Source organism: Mus caroli, unplaced genomic scaffold (assembly GCF_978045245.1).
Source record: "Mus caroli unplaced genomic scaffold, Mus_caroli_1 scaffold_11, whole genome shotgun sequence".
Lineage (NCBI taxonomy): Eukaryota > Metazoa > Chordata > Mammalia > Rodentia > Muridae > Mus > Mus caroli.
This window is the reverse complement of record NW_028227266.1, coordinates 12005989-12033822: the sequence shown is the minus strand read 5'-3', so window position 1 is coordinate 12033822 and position 27834 is coordinate 12005989. Positions and strand designations below refer to the sequence as shown.

The following is a 27834-nucleotide window of genomic DNA, read 5'->3' as shown; positions in this document are numbered from 1 at the left end:
CCCATGGGGAAGTGAGTATGCCGTCATGGAGCTGACTGTTGGCAGGGAAACAGGCATGTTCATGTGGTAATATTTTCAACAAGTTCCGAACAAAGGGAGCATTCTCCTTAGCTTCACAAGCAGGATACTCCATGCCCTACCTGAAAGCTTTCACAATAAAGGTTCATATCTTCCAGAACAGAGAAGAAGCAAGAGCTGAGAAGAAATACACAACTCAAGAAGAATATCATTGGTGGTAGAGATCTCATTATCTCCCACTTACAGGGTCTATGTGTACCTCAAGAATGATACAAAAGAGATGTGTGAAGCTTATCTTTCTGTTGCTATGATACACACCATGGCCAAAAGCAACTTATGGAAGAATGAGGTTATATTAGCTTATGGTCCAGAGGGGGAGCCCATATGGTAGCAAAGAATGGCAATATGTGTCCAGGGGGAAAACTAAGAGATCACATACCACAAACAACAAACACTAAACAAAGAACATGAACTGGAACCAAAGTGAGGATCTAAACTCTCAACTGCCGTGCCAGGCTCTGCCTCCAATGACTCCATAACCTTCCAAACTCTGCCAGGAACTAGGGATCAAACATTCAAATGACGGAGCCTATGCGGGACATTTCTCATTCAAATCATCATAGTCACCAAACACAAGACCCAATAAATACAAATCGAAATGGACTTGTTTCTCATGGCTGATGAGGGACTCCAGAGAAACCCTACTGGAACCATTGCATCATAACAATAGTCACTAGCTTTAATCCCAGCACTTAGGAGGCATAGAGGCATAAAGAGTTCAAGACCAGCCTGGTCTACATAATGAGTTCCAGGAAGGCCAGGGCTGTTACATAGAGAAACCTTTTCTTGGAAATAAAAAAGAAGAAAAAAATAAAAAAGGAAGGAAAGAAAATATAATAAGTCATTACAGTTAGTTTTTTATTTTATTTATTATTATTGACAGATACATCAGTAGCATTGGGCAGTCTATATGTGGTAGTTTCTTAAATACACAGGTACATGTATTACTTAAGCATATAGAGCTACATGTATAGATAAGCACATAAGTACATAAGTGTATTGCACTAACACTACTAAAAGTAGAGATTAGTTGTTCCTATTATCACAGGAGAAGGTGGGTTGCATATTGAATAAAACCTTTTGATTACCCAATCCAATCTGTTTTTTTAAGAACTTGCTTGGTTGCTTAGTAAGTAAAGAACAGAATATAAATCTGAAAGAAAATCCATTACAATTCAGTAGTTATCCAAATCATAAAAGCAGATAGTTCTTGCTCAGAAATGGATTTTAAAATTTGTCATTTGTTTAAAGTGATTTAGGTTTTACAGTTTAAACCAGGGGTAACCTCCACTGGAAAGGCTGCACAGAGTGGCAGCCAGCGGTGAAGCCTCTCTGATTCTTCCTCCCAGCCTTGGCTATGGAACTGAGTTGAGGGGATTTTTTAAGTCAGACAACACAGCAAGGAATAGCAGAATTGTACTGAGTCAAATCTGACCACAGGCAAGTCCTCAGTTAAAGAAACCCACCTGAAGGTCCAGGCATGCAGCTCACTGACTGTCCTCCCAAAGCACAGAACAGACACCACGTCTACCAGCGTCTTCATCATAACTGCCATTTTGTGTGGACGCCTCAGCAGCCCCTCGTTTGTCTTTCATGCTTTGGCCTTACAAAACTGCAGAACTCAGACCATGCTGCAAACGTGACAGCAATCCTGTGGGGGCTTCTCAGAAAAGTCTCTGGTCCACAGGCACCTGTTCCTAGAGGAGGACAAGGTCTCTAGAAGCAGCAGTAACTAAGCTGCCTTTGGTGAGAATGTCAAATTTGGTTATTTTAGAGGGGAAGAAAAGGAAAAGGCATTTTGGAGAGACTGTTTCCACACTCACTTCTCAACGACGAAAGTTGAGCCTTTCCTCCTCTGGGCTCCATAAAACTTTCCTCCAGGCCCCCTAAGCCGAAGGAAAATGCACTCCCATGCCCACCAACCCTGGATGCATGTGCATTTCTATCTCTGCTTCTGATTCCATCATTGTAGTCTGAGAAATAAGAGCAGAAAGCAAATGTCTACAATGAGAGAGCAGAGGGACTGGGCCGTTACCACTATAGGCTGCCACAGCCCACTTACCCAAACTGCACATTCCTATCTACTCCCCATCCTGTGTTAGATGCTTCCTAGAGTACAATGTATGGAGAAGAGCTGCCAGGGTCACAGTTGGATTCACTGTCGCAGCTAGCAACTTTCTCAAGTCCTATAAAAGGAAACCTGTAAAGATATGTTGTTGTGTGTAATAGAGATGGCCATCTCTGGAGGACCACCTTCCATGTAAGCCCATGACATATACCTAGAACATACACCCATGCAACACAACACACACACACACACACACACAACTTTGAGACAGGAACCCTGGAGTTCTAAATGGTGTGTCTAAAGCCCATACTCTTAACTCCAACATGATATTTCCTTTCCTTCCTCTCTGTTGCTCAGTTGTATTACTTTCTGTGACCACCACCACATTAAATTAATTAGCTTTCCATGTGACATGACATTTCTGAAGATTCCATGCCTCACCTTCATCCTAGGTTGAAGAACACATGTAGAGAAAGTGAAAGAAGCAGAATTAAAGTCATCTTAAAAATAAGCAGATCTGGCAAGATGGCTCAGATAAAAGCACTTGCTACCAAGCCTGAGGATCTGTGTTTGCCCCCAAATGTTAAACAAGAACCACTTCCTACAAGTTATCCCCTGACACCCCCCCACACACACACACACAAACACCTTGTAAACATAAACACACACACTAAAGCTTCAACTGCTGCAATTACATTGTTGAAAGTCTTGTTCCAGGACCCTGTGACTTGGCTTTTTATTTGATCTTTTGTTAGGAGCATCATGAAAAGAATGAAAGGCTTACCCTAGGGATGCCACTTAGTGGACCAAGAAGAGTACTCTTGTTCACAGGGAGCCTGTGCTGGGTACAGTGGGTGTTCCAGAGTGGAACAGACTGTGGACTTCTTCCTGCCACAGCCTTTGTTTCCAGTCCTAGTATTTGCAATATCTGACTGGAATTGTTGTTCTCTCCTTGGCCTTGCCATTTGGGGTCTGATCCTATCCACTGATACTACATCCTATGGGTCTTTGGCTCACTCCTACCTTGTGGCCTAGCTATCCCATGTCCAGACTCAAACACTTTCTACTTTGTTATCCCTTTGGCTAGTTGGGTAGGAACATTCTTGCCTCATTCCAGTGAATTACATTCTAATAATGGATCGATTGTAGAATTTTGTTCATTATGTATTATCCCAATCCCTGTGACGCTTGGGATCGAGAAATACATCTAGAAAAGACCAAGCAAGGGGTCATCATATCAGAGTGGGCCAGTCCTACTTATAAAATGAATCAATAACTGCAGGAAGTTAGCAAGTATTTTCACTACCAAGGACTCCAAAAAGCACTGCAGGTAAACCTGGATGTCCTGGTGGCACCAGCCCATGAGTTCTCTGAGGTCTTATTCCTTGGGTGGCTGGAGTTTACGAAGAAAAGAACAGTGGAAAGCTAACAGAAGGAACAGTCCATGCCAGCTACACTCTGCATCTTTCTCCTGACCTGATCACCAGATATGGAAACAATTCTCCTACTTTAAAGAGGGCTTCTGGGGTATCTCTGCTAGATTAGAAGCCTTGAGGATGGCAAGAGCACCTGACTAATCTTCATGTCAGAAGTCAGCTTCATGTGACCTACAGCTACAGGTTCATTAATGTTTGATAAAAATAAACAACTGTGTAAACTCCATGATTACTCTCCCAACTAAGTATTCCTTCAATTAATACCACTTGAACTCAAATATCATTAGCATTTCTAAAATGTTAGCTCAGGAGAAAAAATTAATGAAAGTAATGATTTGCTTTCTCTTTAGATAACATATAATCTTTGCCCCAAACACTTTTATTTAGGTTCAAGCAAACTAAATGATAAAGCTTTCTTTTTCAAGGCTACGTCACTGATCTATGCCACTTAGTGTTAGTTTGTTGTTTAGAAGGCTGAGTCTCTGATCCAGCTAGGATTCTGAGCAAGCAACTGGATACAATTGACTATGATTTTTTTTTAACCTGGACAAATTTTGAACATGCTTCTTAAAACTGCATTGTTTTCTTTTAACATGGACAGGGAATTACAGTCTCTGTCCAACAGTAATTCTGAGGCAATTCATTGGAATCTTAAATAATAAGTGCATTTGGTTTGCTTTTCTCTTTGACACAAAGCCCTTAGGAAGTAAGTGGCTTATGTTGGCCCACAATTTGAGGAGAAACAATTCACAGTGGTGGTGGGAAGACTCTGTGCTGGTGGAAGGCATGGTGGGAAGACTCCCTGGTGGTGGAAGGCATGGTGGGAAGGCTCCCTGGTGGTGGAAGCCATGGTGGCAAGGCTCTGTGCTGGTGGAAGACATGGTGGCAAGGCTCCATGGTAGTGGAAGGCATGGTGGGAAGGCTCTGTGCTGGTGGAAGGCATGAGCAGCTGAGACTCTTCATGTCCTCACATCTTGACAAGGCAATAAATAGAGAAGAGACAGGACATGGGACTGGATTAAAAACCATCAAGAACATCACCCCATGCTCACTTCCTCTGATAACCTCCACCTCCTAAAGGCTTCACAATCTTCCAAAATGGAGCAATAGTGACACTTCCAGTGACACTTGAAGTTCTGAGTGGCATTTCACATGCAAACCACACTGACGACTCAGATGTGTGACTGTATGTAGGACATACACACATGTGAGACAGAAAGCATGTGCTGCACATTCCTGCCACTTCAGACTGAGCACATGGGACCTGGTACAGATTAGACAAGCCAGCACCCAGTCTAAAGGAAGATCTGTCCCACTTTCCTGAAATTGCCAACCCAGTATCTCAGAGACTGTCCCAGGAATAAGGAATTGGTAACTTAGATATTACATGGCCCTCAGTCAGAACCATCATATCTACTTGTCAGGTCTTGGTGACTTCCTAGGGCAGACTGACTCTAGACAAAACTAGAAATATGTCCAAGATAGTCCCTGTGACTCAACAACACATCCCTCTGAACTTTTCTCTACATCCTTTGTACTTTCTCTCTCTTGTCAATACCCTTTGTATACCTAGAACTGCAGGTGGACCTCTTCCTTTCTCTGCTGTCATCCTCCTTGGAACCTAGGGTTCCATGGGTCTCTGGTCTGGCTAGAAACAGCCAAAGTATTACAGCTCTCAGAAGGGGAGTCCATGCAGGGCAGGGAGTAGAGTCCCAGGTCTCACCTCCTTCTGTGGCTGTTTCAATGCCAGCGGCAGGGGCAGGGGCAGTGGCAGTGGTAGGCAGCAGTAGGCCACAGTGGGCGATGGTGGGTGGTATTAACAGGCAGCTTCCTGGCAGGACACTGAACCCAGCCTGCCAGGCTGGTCTAAGGTCAAGCAATGAATGCTTCAGGAGAGAAAACTTTTCCCCAAAGTGTTTCAGCTCAGTAAAACAGCCACTCTTAGACAATTCTCGGTGAAACAACTTGGTTCATGTGGCTAGGGACTTTATAAACATTGAGGAGGAGGGTGGGATCCAGGGGCAGATGTTTCCTGTTGGCTCAGTTTTGGATGCTAGTGATGCTCTAGTAGCATGGGAAAGGACTTCAAGTGTTTTCCCTACGCAACTGATTGTCATGGTCCTCTCAGTTGAGTGTCGCACTTAGGTGTTCTAGAGCAGGTAGAGTTTGGCAGGGAGCTGGCCCCATGACTACTGTACTCAATTCCAAGTTTCCAGAGGTTTGGGCTCACTCAGCCTTATCTGTTCTTCTGTCTGGTGTCAAGCTGTGCTCACCAGAAAAACTTGAAACATGTATGTGAGTGAATGAAGTTAATATTCTAACAAGTGCTCTTGACTTGGGCATATGGCTTAGGAGTAGATTGTTTGCCTGGCATGCATGGGGCCCTGAGCTCAATTCCTAGTATCACAGAAAAGAAAAAGAACATTCTCAAAGAGTGGAGAATGAGTGGGAGTGTGGGGGTGGCGTATAGGTAAACTGAGTATGTGTTCATGTTTGGGCATATGGATGGATTCATCTAGTACCCTCATATACACAAATGAGTTCTAAGTCTGTTGCAGGAGGAGAGTTGCATGGCAGTGACTTGCAATCTTGATTATACATTAGAATCACCTGGAAAGTGTTTAACCATGCTGGAGTCTGGAACTCACTCCAGCCCGGGGAATCGGAATCTTCAGCATCAGCTGCCATTGCAGAACATGCAGGATCTGGCTTGGAAGGTGTAGTGCACTTTTGAATGAAGAACTTGTATTTGTCATGTATTAGTATCTTTTTCATAAAAGGAGATAGTACTCCACCACATGTTTGGCCAGCAGGCCATCTGTCCGTAGAAGAGGCTTGATAACATTGGTTCCTTCTTCCTAGTCTGTCAGGAGTCTAGGCCAGAAATTACACACTAAAAGAAGGAAGTTTGGCTCTATGTAAACAAGTATTTTTCCTTTTGAAGGAAAAAAAAAATCCCTCTGGCAGTCCCTGAACCTCTCAGAACAACTTCTCTCAACTCTGAGTCACCCTCATACTTACAACTCTTAGAGTAGCCCTACCCCAGAGATGGCTATGGTAAGAACTGGAGACTGGTGTGCATAGGATAAAAGGTTTCAACCCACTTCCAGGTTTGAAAACCTATCAAACCCCATCAATCCCTGAGCTTGAAATCTAACCAATCCTTGGATTTGACTTGAAATCACATCAATCCCCACCCTGAAATTTTCCATCCCGGAAAACTCTTTCTCTAAGAAACCCTATATAAACCTTTCTCCTGCTCAGTCCTGTTTCTTGCCCTAATAGAGGCAACCACTATTTTTGTGTCTGTCCCAGTAAATCTCTTACGGGAGGTTTGCTGTGCAGTGTGACTGGTTCCTGACTTCCTGGATACCTTTCCCTTCTGAGCTGTAACACTGACAATGTGCTCTCTCGCTCGCTCTCGTGCTCTCTCTCTCTCTCTCTCTCTCTCTCTCTCTCTCTCTGTGTGTGTGTGTGTGTGTGTGTGTGTGTGTGCACATAGGCACAAAAGTGTGCATGTGAGATAGTAGTGAATATTATGTTTAGAGGATAAATTTGCTGTGATAAAACTTGTAAAAATAAAATTGTTTTAAGCTTCTACTATAAGTCCTGAGAAAGTTGCTCTTGCCTTGAATGTATGCTGTCAGTTAGCCCAAGATGGACCAATTCTTGATCCAATTTGGCTATTCTTTAATTGTTGATTGTTGTAAAATATTTCACTGCCTTAACTATTCCTACAAGGTCACAAGACTAACAAGTTAACTGCTAAGATCTGCTGGTGTGAATGGCTGAGACACCTGCTGGACATGTTACAAAATCAAGCCTTACCTTAAACCAGACAGAATACAAGTAAATTTGGCTCCCTCAAAATTCTAACTTTGTAGTTTTGCCTTTATAATCTTTTGACTAACAATAGCTGGGGCCTTACCTAGAGAACTCTTTCTGGTTTGGTCCTATACATTTCTCTTTTGAGTAAAAAGTCCCTAATTTACTAGAACTGAAACTTGAGTCAGGCTGGTGAATGAATTTCTTAAAGTCCCAACACCCACATCACATGCATGTAGAGGTCAAAGAACAATTAAAAGCCATCCACCTTGTTTTAGAAGAGTCTGTCACTGAACTTGGACCTAGCCAAGTAATGGTTTTCTCTGAGATTAAAAAAATAACATTCAAGTCGGGCAGTGGTGGCGCATGCCTTTAATCCCAGCACTTGGGGGCAGAGGCAGGCAGATTTCTGAGTTCAAGGCCAGTCTGGTCCGAAAAGTGAGTTCCAGGACAGAGAAACCCTGTCTTGAACCCCACCCCCCAAAAAATAATAATAATAAAATAACATTCAGTTGCCATTTTGAGCAGGAAGGCAAACAACTCAAAAATAGCTTCAGGAAATTCCTGAAATTGACCAGATTTGCTTACTCTGTCAGAGTAAGCAGTGAAAACTGACAGAAGAAATCTGAGCTGCAGAGAAGAGTTTCAGACCAGACTAGCTGCCCAGAAGAGGTTTAGAGCAACTGAGGCACCTAGAAAGGACATTCTCCAACCTGTTGGGCTGCCTGCAGGCTGTGCTGTGTGCTCCAGGTTCCCAGCTTTATAATCACCCATGCTGGGGTGAGCTTTGGTGATGCAGCTGTCTCTGAGTCACTTCTGCTCCTGGAAGTAACCCCTCCCCCATATTCCTGTAAGGAACTCCAATAAGCTCATTGGTTCACCAAGTTGGACTTTGGTGGTATCTGTTTTCAATCTGTCATGGGTTCCCTCTCTGGGTTGAGTAGGTATATGTGTTGCATCTCCCCAGGAGAAATCTTGTCCCACAAAAGCTAGACTGACTGGCTGGCTGGAAAGTCCTGGGGATAATCCCTGTCTCTGCCTCTCTGGTGCCATGATTTAGAATACATACCACCATGCCAGTCTTTTTATGTGGGCTTTAGGGGTTGAACTCAGGTTAATGTGCTTGCAAGGCTAAGCTATCACCCCAGCCCCTGGGCATTAGTATTTTTGAAGAAGTTTTTAAAGTAAGTCAAAGAATAAATGCAATAGTCCAAAGACAGATTTACCTTCCAGCTATGTCATTTATAACATGACCTTAGACACAGCACACAAATTCCCACAGATTGAAAATGGAGATGTTATTCAGCTTACAATCATAAAGATAAAATGATTGATATAAGTTAGAGCTTTTAAACCCATAGAGCAGTGGTGGCTTTAGCTTTGATCATTTTGAAGATAACAATCTCTCTAGCCAGTTGTATAACTGGACAAAGCCTTTCTGAGACAGTCTAGTTCTCAGAGTGGGATATAACCTCTAGACACAGAAGCACATCCAACGACATGAGGTTGGATGTAACTAAACTGTTTACTTTCTTTGTGTTGAGAATTCATCAAACTTTAGGCAAACTGAAATGGTACATTTATCTGTCGCAAACAATAATTTGCCTGCTGGTGAATGGTTGCAGGGACTTACTCCTGTAACACAGCTTCTCCATTCCCAGCGGCTTCCTCCTGCCCTACAAGACTCCCCCACTGGCAGGACTTGGAAGGAGTGCAGTACAGTTCATTATTCTGCTCACGCAGGTTCTGGGCATCAGGTTTGATTTAGCTGCTAGAGCAATACAATGCTGGGATATTTTCAAGCCTTTAGACCTTGGCACTGTAAATCTGCCTGGATGTCAGCCAAGAAAAGTATTGAGATATGAGCTAGCCTTATGTCCTCAAAGACCATTCATTACTCCTGTAATAAAGGGGAAAACAATAAATGTTGCAGTTAGACTCGCCCCTGTGACACACTTTAAATATCAAGAAGGACAAATTGGAAAATTTCAGAAATACTTCTGTACCTCCCCATGCCCCTTGGCATTCAGACGCTCATTACACACTGTGGCCCCACAATGTTCTAATGTGTCTTTGGTAAGTGGTTCTCGACCTTGTCATATTATTTGGGGGATTGGGAGAAATCAGCATCTCAAGGGTGGCTTCAGACTTTAAAAGCTGGTTCATGTTGACTTAAAAATCTGCGTATTAGAGCTAGGGAGCTGGCTCAATTGATAAAGTGCTTACCCTGAGTTAAATTCACAGAACCCATAAAATAATGCTGGCATAGTAATATGCACTTATAATCCCAAAGCTGGAGAGGTGGACACAGAAAGATCCCTGGGGCTTACATCCCAGCCAAGAAGATGTCACTGCGCCGGGCGTGGTGGCGCACGCCTTTAATCCCAGCACTTGGGAGGCAGAGGCAGGTGGATTTCTGAGTTTTAGGCCAGCCTGGTCTACAAAGTAAGTTCCAGGACAGCCAGGGCTACACAGAGAAACCCTGTCTCGAAAAACCAAAAAAAAAAAAAAAAAAAAAAAAGAAGATGTCACTGCTGAGGATGGCACTTGTCATCCTTTGGTCTGCAATGCATGTGCACACACATGCACACAGCCGTATTTTAACATGCATCCTTGAGCCTGAGTCCCCTGCATACCATGTTTGTGCATCCCTGCTTGATAAATTCCTTTCATCAAAGCCTCCTAAGCTATTGTAATAAGGTACTTGCTGTTCTCCATCTCAGATACCAAGCAATGAGACCAAAATGGGATCCATGCAGTGGTTAAGTCAGAAACACATAGCAAGTGACTGAGCAGAGACCCCACCCCAGCTCTGCTGGTACCAGGAGTGAAGTAGTTCCTACCTTTGTTAGTCATGGGTCTCTAGAGGAACAGAACTATAAAATAAATCTCCACTTTTGCTCTTGTTTTCATTCATTCATAAATATATATATATATACACATATATACTTTCTTTTCCATATTATATGATTATATAGTACCAGTTATATATGTGATTATGGTATATATTAATATAGATATATACTCTATTATACACAGATATTAATATATATTTAAGGTCAGGGTTAAGTCTGTTTCATTTTATATTCCTAGGACCTAATACTGCCTTCTAAGTAGTAGGTATTAACAAATTGGTTATTGGGGGTAGCAGAGAATTTTTTCTGAACTTGCACATAGACACAGTCACATAATTAAAAAAACAAATCGAAAGAAAATCTATGAAGGAGACAGGTCTTACTACCTCCCATGTTTTGGATGGTATGGTTCCACAGTATGGAAATTGAGGTTCAACAAGGTTAAGTGACTAATCTAAGGTCACACAGCTAAGTAGTTTAGCCAGACTTCTTCCAGGGCTCTCCCTCTGAATAATTCTGTTTTTTTGTTTTTTTTTTTTCAAAATTATTCACACAGCCTGGACTGCTGTTGATATCTGGGGCAACATGTGTTTAATATATACAGTTATTAGAGTGGCTTACAAGCTAGTTCAACATTGTTGTCGACCATGAAAAGTCCAAGAATCCAGGAGTTATTCACTCTACAAAGCTGGATGTCTCAGTTGATTTTTGTGTATGCCAGAACTAAAAGTAGTATGAATTAGGACATTTATTAAAGAACGAACTTGTCAGTGAGAGTGAAGGCAAGTAGGCAAAAAGAGCCAGCTTCCTTCTTCCATGTTCCTTATTTAGGCTGCCAGCCTAAGGTGTAGCCCAGATTAAAGGTATACCTCCCCACCTCAGAAGTTCCAGTTTAAAGGTAAGTCATCCCACTTCAAATAATACAATTTAAAAAAAAAACCAAAATCTCACAGGTGTTCCCAGCCACTTGGGTTTTAGTTAATTCCAGATGCGGTCTAGTTGATAACCAAAAATAACCATTACATCATCCTACGTACTGGCTCCTGGGTAGGGATTTTTAGAAATGTCACTAAAGACATAGGGCCTATAATTATTTTGTGTCTTCCTGGTATTGTACTTAGCAGTTTCCCTGAAAACAAACCTAAGAGGGAAGTGTCCTCAGAGACACAGTAGATGAGGATAATGACAGTCAGGATCCTGACAAGGACCATGACTCAGAAACCAGAGAGAGATTTCAGCTATGAATTTCTGGTAACCCTGGAAACCTGCTTCCATAGCAGGGGCTACAAGTCCTCAAAGGACAGGGTGAAGGTTCGAAATGTAATTGGAGCGGGCAAATGGAGCCCTTGAGAAAGAAATCTCCCTCTGTATCTATGAATGCTCCTCTGCTTGGCATGCCCCAGGGCAAAATACTACAGCTAGGTGGGTCAGACATCTGGGTCTTGGATGGGTATCCCTGCTCCAGGATCTCATGCTCTTGTCCTGCCTGATTCAAACTCCAGTTACCAAGAGCAGTCCAGGCTGTGCCAGAGACTGAAAGAACAGAATTATTCAGAGGGAGAGCCCTGGAAGGAGTCTGGCTAAACTACTTAGCTGTGTGACCTTAGATTAGTCACTCAGGCTCTCAGAACCTCAATTCCATATCATGGAGCCATACCTTCCATAATACTGGACGTAGTAAGACCTGTCTCCTCCATTGGTTTTCCTTAGATTGTTGGAGAACCTGGTTGCTAAGGTCACAGTCTACCATGTCCGAGAGCTCTCAAAGCTTGGTGCAAAATGGAGGATTCTCTTTCTCAGTGGGGCTTCCCTTTCTCTACCTAGCTTTCTTTGGAGAGTGTTTCTGAACGCCAATGCCTGACCTTACGTGAAGGATAAGCCTACACAGAACTTTCTGCAAGTGCTACATGATTCAGAAAGAGTCTTGCTCTTTCTCCCTGCCCATATGATAATTAGGTACTGTGTTATGGCCAATCAGCCCTTCCTTGCCCATATGATAATTAGGTACTGTGTTAGGACCAATCAGCCCTTCCTTGCCCATATGATAATTAGGTACTGTGTTAGGACCAATCAATCAGCCCTTTCCACTCATACCCCGTAAGAGCCCTTATATAGTCTACCTGGAACAATGAAGTAGTGTTCTCACTGAAGCTCACTCCTGGAAGTTCCTCCATCATACTCATGGCCATCTGAATCCTGCTCATGGCTTCTGTCTACCCTCATGGGTTGGTGGCCAAAGACCTATGAGAAAAAGAGAAACCCATGGTTTGGGTTTTTGTTTGTTTGTTTGTTTGGTGGTTGGTTGGTTTTGTTTTTTAACAGTGTTTGAATAAATATTTGTTAATGTAAAATGTATTTATTGCTCAACAAGCACTCAACCACTGAGCCATCTCTCGAGCCTCTATCATGTACTTTTGTATTGATAAAATTTAACTAATGTTATAATTGTTAGGTTTGGTTGTTTTGTTTTGTTTGGGGTGAGTACAAACATTTGAGGTTCATACTTCCATTGTCACACTGAAAGTTGCTGTAACTTGACAGATGTCACTGAGTACTAGGCTTCCTGTACTGTGTTTCAGACTGGACAATCACAAAGTTGGTGTGGAAAAGACAAGGACGAGACCTGGGAGGCTCCCTGACAGAATGGCTCACCCACCAGTGAGTCACCTCACACTTCACTAGCACACTAGCAAAATGGAAATGAAATATTTCTCAGGAAAGATAATGTATTAACTATTTAACTTTATTAGATGTATTAATCACTTAACTGAGTTAGTCTATCCACAAATATTTCAAGTACCATTCTGAAGCATATATCCTGTGAGACGTTCAGAGCTTGCCATGCTGATCTGTGAGAAGCTGTGGGCTCCTCTAGACAAGAAAAACTGAGCAGAAGGGGGACTTCTCATCTCCTTCCCTCTTCTCAGTGACAGAAAGTATTCCAGGGAGATGGGGGTGCATCAGCATGCACCTCACTGACATGGAGAGCAGAAATGACCCTGTATTAATATAAACCTAGAGAGAGACTTGGGAATCTCGTTTGTTATCATGTCTTACGTGTCTGGATAACTCTGTCTCTTGCAGCAAATTTAGAGAGGCTCACAGATACACACATACACAGTGTCAGATTTCACCCCATTCCCAAAGCACCATGATCATCCACAAGTCAGGAAAACACTACGTGTCCTTTGACAATTGCAGGGCATAGATGTTTCTGTGTTCTCTGTTCCATCTCTCTTAACATGTTAAGTACCTTAACATACCTTACCTGCCTCTAGCATCCTACTTTACAACAGGAAGAAGACTGTGGCCGGATTGCAACATATAGATCTCTTTTAGGCTTTAAAAGAAAATCTTTTAATTCTTTATAAAAGAAAATCTTCTATTCAGCCTTGCCCAAGCCACCTGCTTCTCTAGAAAATTACCAGACACTTACCCAAGACTATAGATTGAATTCCTGTAACACAGCAGCAGTCATTAGAGGTGTTACTGGCTATGTCAGATTTTCTTTGGGTATAAATTTTCATTTCTTCTTCCTGTCAACCCTCAACCGTGGAAATAAGATGGCAAGGTCAAAAAGGTGCTGCTGTGAATTCTGAGAAAGACAGGCTCTCATAAAGCAGCATCCTCATGTAACCATGGAAAGTCTTTACTCTCTCAGGACTTTACCTCATCTTTAAGTCTGGAATAAACTCAGAGACTGCTGGTCTATAGCTGCTAGCAGCCACTGGTTACTGTATTCCTGAAAGAAAAGCTTGGGGTGAATGGGAAAGACGGCTAGAGAAATAACGAGCCAAGATAAAGTTCTCTGATAAGTCTTAATGTTTTAATTCTAAGGTCTGAATATAAAGGGGAAAACCCATCCCCCACTTTGCCAGGATCTGATTGCTTTGCCAGGATCTCTTCGAGAAGACAAGCTCAGCTGCTCAGCAGGTAGTGGCTCCTTGCAGAAACTGCAGATGTGGCAGGAAAATAGACTTTACCTAGGTTGAAAGACTCCACCCTAGGTGAGCTAGCCTTCTTAAGGCTGAAGGAGGGCACAGTTCCTCCATTTTTATTTATTAAAAATTAGCTGGACTGGGGCATAAGATTTACTTATTTATTTACTTACACATGCAGCTTGTTTGTGTTTATTTGCACAAACATAGCCTTTTAGTATTTATTATTAACAAGCATGGCCTCTTAGCACATGCCCCTGTCTTAGGTTGATAAGAGTCATAGGTCAGGTGCCTGTTTTGGCTGCCAGCCCTCAAAGCACACCTTTCTCCCATTCAGAACAAAGCCATGATATGCACTCAATGCATTTTTTTCCTAGTGATGTATACTGCCACCTGAACTTTGCTGAAGGCGAGCCTTATGGAGGTAACCGACCTGCTTAAAATACAAAGTCAAAAGTTAAAAGCAACAGGATTAAAATTGTCTGTGGAGATGTCCCAAGCACTCAATTAAGTTGCAAAGTAGCAATGATCAGACCCAGGGTCTGGCCTCCCTATGTGGGGGAGGTGGCTTTGAGAATCAACAGAAAAAAACTGTTACTTCTCGGGTAAATAGTGGTAAGAGCCAGGTAAGCTGGCTGATAAAGATTTTTAATCCATCTTCATAATTGGAATCTCCAATAATTTATTTCTAGACTGCACGGACTGGACTCAGTCAGTTCCTCAACCTGTGGGAGAATCAGGATTCCAATACTCAGGTGGGCAAGGAGTCAGTGAGGTGACAAATAGACCCAAACTCCAGAGAGAGTGTTGGATCTGAGTGTAATTTCTCAAAGCGAGCATCAGACTTATATTACAGAGGAAAACAAGGAAGTTAGGTAATACATTAAGGTCATCCATGGTACATTGAGGTTACCTAATGCAAAATGACTCATTACACAAAACAGAAATGCATTACATAAAAGCTAACAGGAACCAGGCAGTGTTTACAACTGGGATAAAAAGCAGCCCCACCTAAGGTGAGCTTATTCTTAGAAGCCAAGGGCAAGGGCTTTATGCCCTTGCCATAGTTCCAATTCTAGTCTATTGTATAATCCATCTTTTCCCTAGGCCATTGTAAATTCCTGTGTATGGAAGTGACTCAGCTGTTATTCTAAGTATTTACTCTAGTTCCTTCTTAGACCACAACCCACCTTCCTCCTAGGCCATTGTAAACTCCTGTATATGGAAGTGACTTAGTTGTTATTTTATGTTTCTGTAGGGAACCTCCATTTATCAGAGAAAGCCACCAACTTTCGTCTAATTTGTAATATAGTCTTCCATACATGACTGTAAAATGAAAATTCTGTTTACTTTGTTTAACTAGCCCTGAGATTTCCAGCTCTTTTCCAGTAAATTGTAAAACAATATTGAAGGAAAGCACACAGATCCGTTCACCAACTGATGAAGGGACAAGTTTGAAGAATTCGTGCCCAGACTCCAGGAGACTAAGCATCCTTGAAACTTGAGTACAAGTTGGACTTGTGACACAGTTTCCACTGGAGTGGGTGTGGCACTAGACCCGTCCATGATTTAGTAAGAATAACTGGTCACATTAAAGGAAAGAGAAGAATAATTATAACTCCTCCTTTTGATTAATTTTTCTAAGTCAGTTTCCACAGTCTCTATGTTCTCTGCCCCACAAGGTCTAAAAGCAAGGCAGCATGTTTAATCTGGGACATAGGCAAACAAATGTGGGTCAAGGAACATACACCCAACACAGCTTTCCTGTCATCATTGCCAGGGCACACAGCAAGCTCACAGGTCAGCATTATCCTTTTGTGTCTGCATGTCACACCAATCACTCTGGCAGCTAGCAAGCTCCTGCAGCATTCTGTGGAAAAAAACACAAACATGCCCTCTTCCCCATATTAAATATCTGATCAGGATCAGGCCATATGCCAATGAGTGGATACTTTCATCTCACCTATGCATGAGTATGCCTAGTTATAAGATGCTGTAGACACTCAGCAAAGAGTTCCTTGGCATCCAAATTTTTTAAATTTTAAAAATAAAAGGCTTGATTTAAATAATAATTTAAATTAATTATATTTAAATATAATCCCCCTTTTTGTTTTTTAAGGAATTATAGTTTTAAAGTTCCACAATACCTTGTCCTTGGGAATGATAAAAAAAAAATCCCATAACATGGAGAACATTAAATTGTTGACAAAACATCTCAAATGCTTGACTGTAATAGCCAGTTCCATTGTCTGTTTTAATCTGATTTGGAACACCAGTCATAGAAAAAGAATGCAGGTAATGACTGATTACCTTTTTAGTTGCTTCTCCTGTTAAAGCAGTTGCAACTAGAAAGCCTGAAAAGGTGTTAGTAGTCACATGTACATATTTTATTTTTCAAAAATCAGAAATATGGGTATCCATTTGCAATAATTGATTAAGTAATCCTCGAGGACTAACACCATTATGTGGAACAGGCAGAAATTGAGGCCAATGAGAACAAGTCTTTTCAATTTGACATGCACATTCTCTAAAAATACCAAATTACTATCTCAAGCCATTACTATTTTGATGATGTAAAGAATGAAATTATATGACCAATTGTTCTTGTGTAAGGCCTATAATCTGCATGGGATACAAATCTGTGGTGGCATTGCCTTAAAGGGTCTTGTCCAGGCAGTCCAGGATGAGTTTTTAAATGTCCAAAGACAGTCCTTTAAAGGAACAGTATTTTCTCTTATCTTGAGTTATATATGCATAAACAATTGCAAAATTTGAGAATTAGCAGTATCTAAAAGAGAAACAACTTCAAGCAATTGTAAGCCCTGCGCTATATACATATATTGGCTATCAATATACAAATTAAAAGCTTGATTTTAACAGTTTAAAAACACTGACTACAGCACATGGTTCAATTATCTGTGCTGAAGCAGGAGGAAACTCAAAAGAATAAACATGTGATCCAATCACATATACTTCTCTCCCATAGAAGGGCTGTTTATCAATACAGTAGATGTATTCTTTATAGAATGCATGCATAAATTTACAGAAATTGCAAAAGCATGCATACAAGCAAACCTTAACAACTTATCTTTTGGATAATGATTATCATTTAACCTAAAAAGTCTGCTATGCAATAGGATATCAGTATTCCTTAATAACCAATTTAATTGCTGTTTGAAACAAGTGTGTCAGGTTTTTAAGACATTCTTTCGAAAATACCTTCATGATTCTATCCTACAATTTTTTATTAACATCATAACAGCTTGGAGATGGAAAAAGATGAATCGACATTAATGTTCTCTTTTCCCAAAGAATTGCTGTGGACACACTGAGTAACAATAACTAACAATTGATTACAATTGCTAACAATTGGTTACAGAAGCTTCCTCTACATTTTGCAAAGCTATTGTCTTTCAGCAATTAATTTGCATCTCCCTTGCTAACATCCAACAAAGGCTTGAGTCCTCCTGTGGTGAGCTTAAAGTGAAGTCTTAGCCAATTAACATCTCCTGGAAGCTTTTGAAAATAATTTGAAGTAAGCAAATCTTTTCTTTCTTGAATTTTCTGTACCACACTTTTTCTAGGATATAACTGAGGCCCCAAATATTGAAAAAGATATTACCTCAGAATGTTTTCTGGAGCAGTAACTACTCCCTAAAATTTTAAAGCTTGTTGTATAAGAGCAAAGATAGTAAAATTCCCCTTCAGAGGGATTAGTTAATAAAATACTCTCCACATAATAAACAATATACACTGAAAGATTCAAAGTCCTTGCTTCTTATACTGAAGCAGAGACAATTATTTTTTTCCATAATGTAAGGCTTTTAACCATTCCTAGAGGCAAAACTTTCCAATGATTACAGACTCACTAGAAGCAAACCCTTCACAATTAACAAGATGCAAAGGAAAAAAAAAAACCTTCGAAATCAATAATAATTCTATATGGCGTAGGCAGGCAGATTGTAATGCCTTTAGAAGTTCCACAGCCTCATTGACCTTTCATAAAACTTAAGTTTAAACTTTATTTTGACCAACACCTGGATAGATCTGTAATAATGATGTTTTGGCTTAAAAATAGTTCCCCAGGAGCGAGGTGAGGTGAGGCCCCAAAAACTTCCCTAAGCAGGGTTTGCAAAACAAAAGAAATGTCACACCTCTCTGAGGGTGCTCTAAGCTTTGCATTAACTCAAATGTAAATATTTCTTAATCTGAGCATACTGCCTAAATCCTGACCCAAAGATTATCCTGCAGTGAGGACAGATTCCAGGGGAGCAATTCTACTGTCTGTCTAAACCTCTAATTTTTGGACAGTCTTTCCTAAGATGATTTATACTTAAAACATTCCTTATCACCTCATTGCTGTGAAAGCATTGCTTGTATGTACTGGAGTCCCCTGCAAGGCAGCAACCATAGCTAGACTCTGATTGTATGAGGGTCCAATTTCTGCACAAAGACGAATATATCCAGATAAGCCTGTCTTTGCTTTGTATGGCTGTCTGGCCGCAGAGAGCTGTATTAAGTGTTCTCATGAGACAATTGTGTAACAAAAGGAACCCTTGATTGAGGGTCTCAAAAAATTCTACTAGCTGTTTTTAGTAGCCTATCCACAAACTCCTGTTTGGTAACCAATAAATTTCCTCTGAGATCTACTTTCCAATCTTGAGGGGTTAAATTTTGCTTCTACCACTGTATCTGATAAAACTTGTGTAAAGGTGGTAGCAGGCCCATATGGGCCACAGCTGTTTTTAACGTTTATTACTCTAGCAATCATCCTAATTACAATATATGGGTGAGTTAAGAATCCTGAGCTTACAATCAAACTGCAAACTGCAGCCAATCCCACACTAGCAATTTAACCATAATTTTTAAGTTTCTTTTGCAATACTAGAACATAACCATAACTTTTGAAAATCAAAACCCAATTTTAAGCAATCTATTCTCTTTACCAGAAGCATCACTTTCACGTTACAAAGTTTGGCTGCCAGTTCTTACATATGAATGCATAACACTGCAACTTATAATGCTTCATTAAAGAGACACTGTTTTAAATCTTACCCCTTATAAGTCTAGTTTCTAGGATAAGAACTACATGAAATATTATCCCAACATAGAAGTATCTTTAGAGGTCTGGTTTCCTGGGCTGGTTCATGCCACTTGTTGTTTAAAATGACTCCAACCCTGAATTACCAGTTTTAAGCTAACTTTCTGTTACCAATGTTACACCTTTTTAAATCATACCTGATAACTTACAAACCAATACTCTATGACCAAGACATGCAGAGTATATGTATACCTTTAAAACGAGCCAGAAACCAAGTGAAGCAGTTACACGAATCTTATAAATTTAGACCAAAGAATATTTACTTTTCTAGGTATAATTTCAAGAGAAAAGGCACCTTGTCATTTGATAAGCCCAGTAATCACAATTGCAGAGATTTTTCTAGAAAAAGACACCCATCAACTAATTTGCCTTAGAACTAAGAAGCTGCTGACTCCTCTTAAAAGCAGCTTTTCAGCAGGGCCTCTCCTGCTGTGCTTGACTCCTGGCTAAGGGTTCGGAGCAACTGAGACTGAATCAAGAGATGGATAACCAGCAGATAAAGTTTAACCATATTTTCTTTTCAACATGAAACATAGAACAACAGCCATTCAGACAACAAAACAAAACCAGACAAATTGACTCGTGAACGATTTGGTGCACCAAGGACAGATAATACAGAGAGGGTAGAGAACCTGATGGAACCAGAACTTAGGATGTCTCCTGTAGAGGCCAGAGAGGAAGCAGGACATCTCCAGATTTCCCTCTGTCCCTAGGAGAGTTCCAAAATCCATTTTCCTTCTCTCTTGATCTCTCTCATGTCATTTGTATATCTAGCATCTCCTTTTTGTTGTTGTTATTGTTATTTGTTTTTTACTCATTTTACATTATTTTATTTTATCTTATTTTATTTTAAGCCCTACTCCTCTCACCTGATGCAGTTCTTGACTCTGGACAAATGCCTATTTAGAATTTTCCAGTCCCATTTTCCACTGTCAATCCCTAGCTGATAGCAGCATTGGGCTGATGCTGACTCAGTTTAGCCTGTATCCTTTTTGCACCCGTGTAATCAACAGCCTTCTGTCACTGTCCTCGCCACCCACAGAGACAGGAACAACATGGACACCAAGGCGGGTTCACACAGCAACTTCTTTACTTCAGGCTTTTTCTCTTACAGCTCTCTTCCCCAGCAGCTTCTTCTTCCTCCATCCTTCTTGCAGCTTCTCTTACAACAACTTCTCTTAAAACAGCTTCTCTTACAAAACTAGCTTCTACTTCCGGCAAGGGCTGTAACAACAACAAAACTCCTATACTTGCGCTGACTGACCTCATCTAGCTCCTCCCCACCTCATCCAATCAGAATTCACTCACACTCCAGGCATGAGCTCAGGTTGGTCACCGATAGGCTGACAGGTCCAGATTACCAGGAACAGTCCAGCCTGGCAGGCAGCACACGCATGCAGCCACACTGTGCATGCTCGGGCAAGGCAGTAAACATCTTGGCCCATGCAGCTGCACCCGCTTCCTGCAGCCTTCAAAAGATGAAATTTATAGTGCTAACATTAATGCTGTGTGTTGCTTACCATGCAGGATACCGTCCTCTTCCTTTTTCTGTGGAGCCCCACTGGGTTCCTAAAAGGAAAGCTAGAGTGGATAGGAAGGATGACGAGACAAATAATGACCTAAGACAAAGTTCTCTGATAAGGTTCAATGTTTTAATTCTAAGGTCTGAATATAAAGGGAGGAACCCATCCCCCACTTTGCCAGGATCTCATTGCTTTGCTAGGATCTCTTCTAGAGGACAAGCTCAGCTGCTCAGCAGGTAGTGGCTCCTTGCAGGAAACTGCAGATGTAGCAGGACAATAGACTTTACCTACTTTGGAAGACTCCACAGTAGGTGAGCTAGCAACTGTGGCAAACAAGGTCTGATCAGGCCTGCTCAGGGCTGGGGGAGGGCATTCTGGTCACACTGAGGTGTCTGACTCCAAAGAAACATTCCAGAGATGATTCCAGAGATGAGAGCTTACACTTCGTCTTTACATTTACCAAGCCCTAGACTCCCCCCAATGTGGAGAGCATTTTAGAGTAGAGCCTCCTTCATTGTGCTAATGTGTTAAAATTGTGTGTGTGTGTGTGCGCGCGTGTGTGTTTTCTCCCTCCTCCTCCAATTGCACAGCTTCAGAAGACTGTGATACCTTGAGCTGGTAAACTCCTATTTGCCACTTAAGTGGCTACCAAATGGCCTGGAGCATGATTAATGTTCAATTCGAACTGTTGAACAAAATAATGAAGGAACAGGCTTGGGGTGGAAATGCTTAAACAATTCATCACTACTTATTCTAATTCCTCTGTGCAGCTCACTTTCTGTTCTGTGTTCATCCTGGCTCAGCTGTGGGAACCATCAGATGATAGAGGGAGTGTAAATGCTTGTGTATATATGCGCATGCGTGTGTATCATAATGGGGACACACACAGTACTGAACTATTCAGAAGACATGTCAAACAAAACACGCTCTCCAACACATTCTGCTGAGCTGTACATCAGCACCTGCATGGCTGTTAGTGTTCATCTTCTTTACTGGCCAATGCCCTAAGGGGTTCAGTAGTGCACAGACCTTTCTGCTGTGCTGGCTGGTATAGATTATTTTTCAAGGGTACACAGTTAACTAGCAAAAGTTACAGCCATCCAGTGCTTTAAATTATACATGAAATCGTAATAAAAATTTTAAAAGGTAACCAATACTGCCATTTGTATTTAATTTTGTAACATGTGAAAGATAGTTTGGGGTTTGTTCTTGAATAGATGTCAGATCTTTCCTTACCTGGACTCTGTATCTGTCTAGCATCCAATAAAACCCCTGCTTTGATATGTCTCTTATACTACAGTAGGGCTTACATTTCTCCCAAAGCTTGGGATTGAATTCAGAGATTTCTAGGGGCATCTGGGTCAAGGACTTGATAGAAAAATCTTTATCAGTCAAGACTTCACTTTGAAGTTCTCCAGAAATACAGAGTAGCTCTTTCCCCACAACCATGTTCGGTGAGTATAATACAATGCAGGATTTTGCACAAATGTGTTCTGTGGCATCTTGTTTCAGAGTCCCCAGATGAATGGGTAAAAAATGGTTGATTTGAAGCACTGCTGCAAAAGGGAGTCAGAATTTCAGAGAGAAGCTCAGGAGTCAGTGTTTTCCATAAGCTCCCTAGGTAAATCTTCCATATGCTGAACTATGAGAATCTCTTGTGTGTTGGTTACAAACACATGTTCTAGAGTTACCTGAAGTTCAAGTGTCTAACCTTCCCTGGGTCTTACCATCCCATCCACACTTTGAAAACCTACTTTATGTGTTGAAAGTGAAATGAAGCCAAGAAGGTGAAGTGTGGAGAGCATGCTTCTCTCTCAGGCACACTGCTCTCGGGGATCTTATTAAAATGCAAATTTGGAGTCAGTCGATATGAATCTGGGCCTGCGATGAACTTCTAGTAAGTTTGCTACATAGCCAATGCTACTGCCTTCTGTCTGCACTTTAAGTAATTACCAAGCACATTCTCAACACTCGTTATCCCTTACATGATTCAGCTAGGAAAAGATGGAGTGTGTGTACTGTTTTTGTTTTTTAATTTGTCTTTTAAAAAACATGCAGATACCTGGGCTCTTATCTTAGAAGATTCTGAAAGGTGTCCCCAGGATGGACATCTGGAGGCTCGGCAGTAATCAGCATCTTGTGTGATATTGTTTTATAGCCAGTAGGGGATTGACCAGGCTCTCCCTACTAAAAATCCTTACTCACTATAGTGCCACTTTACAGGGCTCCTGTCTGAGTCACCACATCAAAAAGGAAGAAGGAAAATTTTGTCTCCAGAACTCAGATTGCTCTGGCCCCTCTAGCAATTGCATGGCCAGCTTCCACTGATCCTTTACCACACAAAGGAAAAGCCCGCCAACTCCACCTTCATTGCTTTCCAGATGCAGGATCTTGGGCATGAGTTTGATTTTACTGTGCTTCAAATGCCCCATTTATAACATCAGTCTGTTTATTCTCAATCATGCCACTATCTATTAAATAATCCTGGCACTTAAGGACCCTAGGATCTCACTAGAAAGGAAGACGCTTTACATTACACATGAACAGAGAGGTGTGGGTACGAAGACAACAAAACAAAATGCTAGACAGTATCCATACTTTCCTGTAAACCAGGCTTATTAAAGAGCAATGCCACTCCAGGTGTGGCAGTGCACACTTTATTCCTAGGCCTCAGGAGACAGAGACAGGTGAATTTCTATGAATTCAAGGACATCCTGGTCTACATAGCCAGTTTCAGGGCAGTAAGAACCTGCCTCAAAAATAAAAGCAGCAGGGCTGGAAAGACAGCTTAGCAGTTAAAAACACTGACTGCTCTTCCAAAGGACCCAGGTTTGTTTCTCAGGACCCACATGGCAGCTCACAGCCATCTGTAACTCTAGTCCCTGGGGATTTGATACTCTCATTTGGCCTCTGTGGGCACCAGATATACATGTGATGCAGGCATACATATAGGGAAAACACTCAGGTACATAAAATTCTAAAACCAAACAAAAATAATGCCAGCAAGTATGGCATTAGACTCTGAATCACACATCAAAGCTCGTCAAACGCACTCACAGTCCCCAGGAGCAATACTCACCCAGCAAAGCAGCATATAAGGACACAGATCAGAGTCGATTGTCTTGGGCACAACTTCTGGAATGTAACAAGACAATCATCTGCATATTAAGCTACCATGTTCCATCCTGCGTATTTCTTTTTTAAAGATTAACAATATAGGGGACTAGAGAACTGTCTCAACAGTTAAGAGTACTAACTGATCTTTCAGAGGACCCAAGTTCAATTCCCAGCATCTGTATAGCATGGATCACAACCACCTGCAACTCTAGCTTTAGGTGTTCTGACACCATCTTGTGGACTTCATGGGATCCTGCATTTATATGTGCACATGCACATGTGCATGTAGACACACACAAACACATTAATAATTTTTAAATCATAAAAACAATACTGCTATTGATTACACCATCCAACAAGCAGAACTTGTTTAGAACTATTTCCTCCACTTAAATCTACTGCTGCCAGACAGTGGTCCCTGAAGCCCCTTGAGAGATCATAGCTGATGTATCATTTAATTTCATCCCTTTCAACAAACAATGTCAACAAACAGCCCGACTCTACTACCTATTAGCTGCTTGCTTTGAAAATGATATTAATACATTTAACTTCTATAAGTCTGTTTCTTCATCTGTTAAATAATTTCTCTTTTGGTAATTTACATAAAATTATTAATTTAAAACTCTGCACCAGACAGGTGTTGTAAGGATCAAAGAAGACAGAGTGGATGAAATGCACAGTGCAGTGCTTGCCACATAGCAGGCACTCAATGCTAGGCTATATCATGTACACATGTGCCTGTGTGCCCTCCTGGGGCAGAATGGGCATTCTAGACACATTTAGATAATGTGGCAGCTAGACAATGATGGCAATGCCATAGTAGACTTGATACCATTGACATTAAGTTGTTCTTTGTAAGCAGGAGAGTTTTGGGAAATGTGGGGGAAATTCTGGGGCTAGGATGTAGCTCATGGGTAAAGCAAGTGCCTCCTGTGTGAAGCCCTGGGTTGAATTCCCTAGATCCACAAGTCAGTTGAAATAAAAAATAGTGAGCAAACATTCCAAAGTTTGTCTAGTCTACCCTCTAGTGGTGAATATTTTAATCCTCAGGGCTAATGTGTGTAAAGCTCTGATGCCACTTCCTACAGTTTATCTTCCTCCGCCACACAGGCAAGACAGTGAGGCTAGATCCTCTCATTTTCCAGTCATAAAGCTTAATGATCCCTTTTCAGGGTCATGGTGGTTTGAATAGAAACGGCCCCCAAGCCCATACTGAATGGCACTATTAGGAGGTGTGGCCTTGTCGAGTGGGTGTGGCCTTGTTGGAGGAAGTCTGTCGCTGGGGGCAGACTTTGAGGTCTCAGTGTGGCATTCTCTTCGTGCTGCCTGCAGATCAAGATGTAGAACTCTTAGCTCCTTCTCCAACATCATGTCTGCCTGCATGCCACCATGCTTCCCACCAAGGTGATAGTGGACTAAACCTTCAAAACTCTAAGCCAGCCCCAGCTAAATATTTTCCTTTATAAGAATTGCCATGAGCACAGCAATAGAAATCCTCAGAGAAGGACCTAGGCCTGTGAATCCTTGAAGTTGAACTTCACCAACCTGAATAAGACTGTTTACATTACTTCCCTGTGGGAATGACAGAAATGTCCATGGCAAGTCAGACGTCCAAGAGCCCCGGGCTCTTCATAGGCTTAAGAGAGGAAGACACAAATGCCAACAGTGTCTCTTCTCCCTCAAAAGTCACAATGCCTGTCTAGGATCAATACCTCAAACCAGGTAGGCACAACCAAACTGGGATACAGGTCTCAAAGGAAATCTATTCTTTTTGATAACACGTCCCAGGTTCCCCACTCATGCTCCCTTGCCTCTCCCATTTTCTCCTAGGTTCTACTTTGGAAATGTTCCCATGTCCTGCGATGGGGATCTACTCAGTCTTCATACATCTCCTTGGCTTCACTAAAGAGCTAAGGACATCATAACACACCATAGTGTCACTGGACCACTAGGCCCAGATAAGAAGACAAGTGTTTCTTTTCAGCACATTGCCCCTTTAAACCACCACCAGCAGACACTATGCATGATTCCAGTGTCTGCGTAAAATAAACAAAGTCATCACATTGTGCTACTGTTTCTCCAGTGATTGGCCTGAGAGCTGAATTATCACCATCAAGCCCATTCTAGAGATGAGAAAAATGAGGAAGTCCAGAAGGTTTTCTGGGTATAAGTCTTGTTGGTAGCAACAGTGGCATTCAATCTTTATCTTCTAGGCTTCAAAACCTAAGGTTCACGGGGCCAGCAAGCATTCAGGTTCAAGATTCACCTTTTGAGCTAGAAGGAAAGGTAGTTCTATGATGGCAACACAGGACAATAATGCTGGTCAGATCATTCCTAAGATGCAAATATCATCAAGTGTCCTTTGTTTAGGAACAAGTCAAAGATGATTCTCCAGTGATGCTCTTGTCTTAAGGAGGGTTTCCATTGCTGTGAAGAGACACCATCACCAAGACACCTCTTTTTTTTTGTTTGTTTGTTTGATTTTTTTGAGACAGGGTTTCTCTGTGTAGCCCTGGCTGTCCTGGAACTCACTTTGTAGACCGGGCTGGCCTTGAACTCAGAAATCTGCCTGCCTCTGCCTCCCAAGTGCTGGGATTAAAGGTGTGCACCACCACGCCCGGCTCACCAAGGCACCTCTTAAAAAGGACACCATTTAATTGGGGCTGGCTTACAGGTTCTGAGGTGCAGTCCAGTATCATCATGCAGGAAGCACAGCAGTGTCCAGGCAGGCATAGCACTGGAGGAACTGAGAGTTCTACATCTTCATCCAAAGGAAACCAGGAGCAGACTGTTTCCAGGCAGCTAGGAGAAGGGTCTCAAAGCCCACCCCCATAGTGACACACTTCCTCCAACAAGGCCACGCCCACTGTACAAGGTTACACCCACTCTACAAGGCCACACCTCCTAATAGTGCCACTCCCTGGGCCAAGCTTGTTCAAACCACCACATTCTTAGAACCAAAGCTTTATCACATCAGAGTGGGACAGGTGTATGGTGGATAACATTGAAAGGCTGGAAGGACTCTAGGAGTTAGATCTGGAAAGAAGAGATAGGTACTAAGGAATTTGCCATAATCCAATTAAAGAATTACCACTGTGGCTGGAAACACAATGCCATATTTTCATCTATTGATCCTAACATATGTAGCATAACACAGAGGCTTATCACTTACTGTGGGGTTTTGCATGTGTCAGGACTTCTCAAACATTAAAGTGCTGTAAATGATTGGTAGATCTATTTGAAATAAAGATTCTGAGGGATTGGAGTGTACTTGTCTAGCATTCATGAGGCCCTCAGTGTAATACCTACCACTTCAAAAAAAAAAATCAAACAAACATGTAAAAATCAGATTTAGTCCAGAAAAATCAAAGCACGATGTGAGAGCCTGACTTTCTAACCATCTCCTGGTGTCTCTACTGCTGCTGGCCTGCGCAACACTTTAATCAGCAACTGTTTAAATGTGTATAAAGTATTGCTATGCTCATGGGCAAGGAAAATAATTTTGCTGTTGGTGTATTTTGTTGTTCTTATTTTTTTTCTGGATATTTTCTTTATTTACATTTCAAATGTTATCCCATTTCCCGGTTTTCCTCCCTCCTGGAAACACCCTATCACATCCTCCCTCTCCCAGCTTCTATGAGGGTGTTCCTCCACCCACCCACCCACTTCCACCTCCCCACCCTAGGTTCCCCTACACTGGGGCATCTATCGAGCCTTCATAGGACCAAGGACCTCGCCTCCCACTGATGCCTGACAAGGCCATCCTCTGCTATATATGCAGCTGGAGCCATGTGTACTCCTTTGTTGATGGCTTAGTCCCTGGGAATTCTGGGGAGTCTGTTTGGTTGATATTGTTGTTCTTCCTATGGGGTTCCAAACCCCTTCAACTCCTT

The 27834-nt window shown here is 41.8% G+C and overlaps 1 long non-coding RNA gene across 1 annotated transcript; it reads right to left on the bottom strand.

Annotated features, from left to right (window-relative positions):
• Positions 1 to 961: 961 nt before the first annotated feature.
• On the bottom strand, positions 962 to 20536 carry LOC110302560 (uncharacterized). Its single transcript, XR_002378810.3, has 3 exons — positions 20171 to 20536; positions 12383 to 12503; positions 962 to 4555 (listed from the first exon to the last, which is right to left on the bottom strand). It is a non-coding gene; the product is annotated as an uncharacterized LOC110302560 (long non-coding RNA).
• Between the last annotated feature and the right edge of the window lie 7298 nt (positions 20537 to 27834).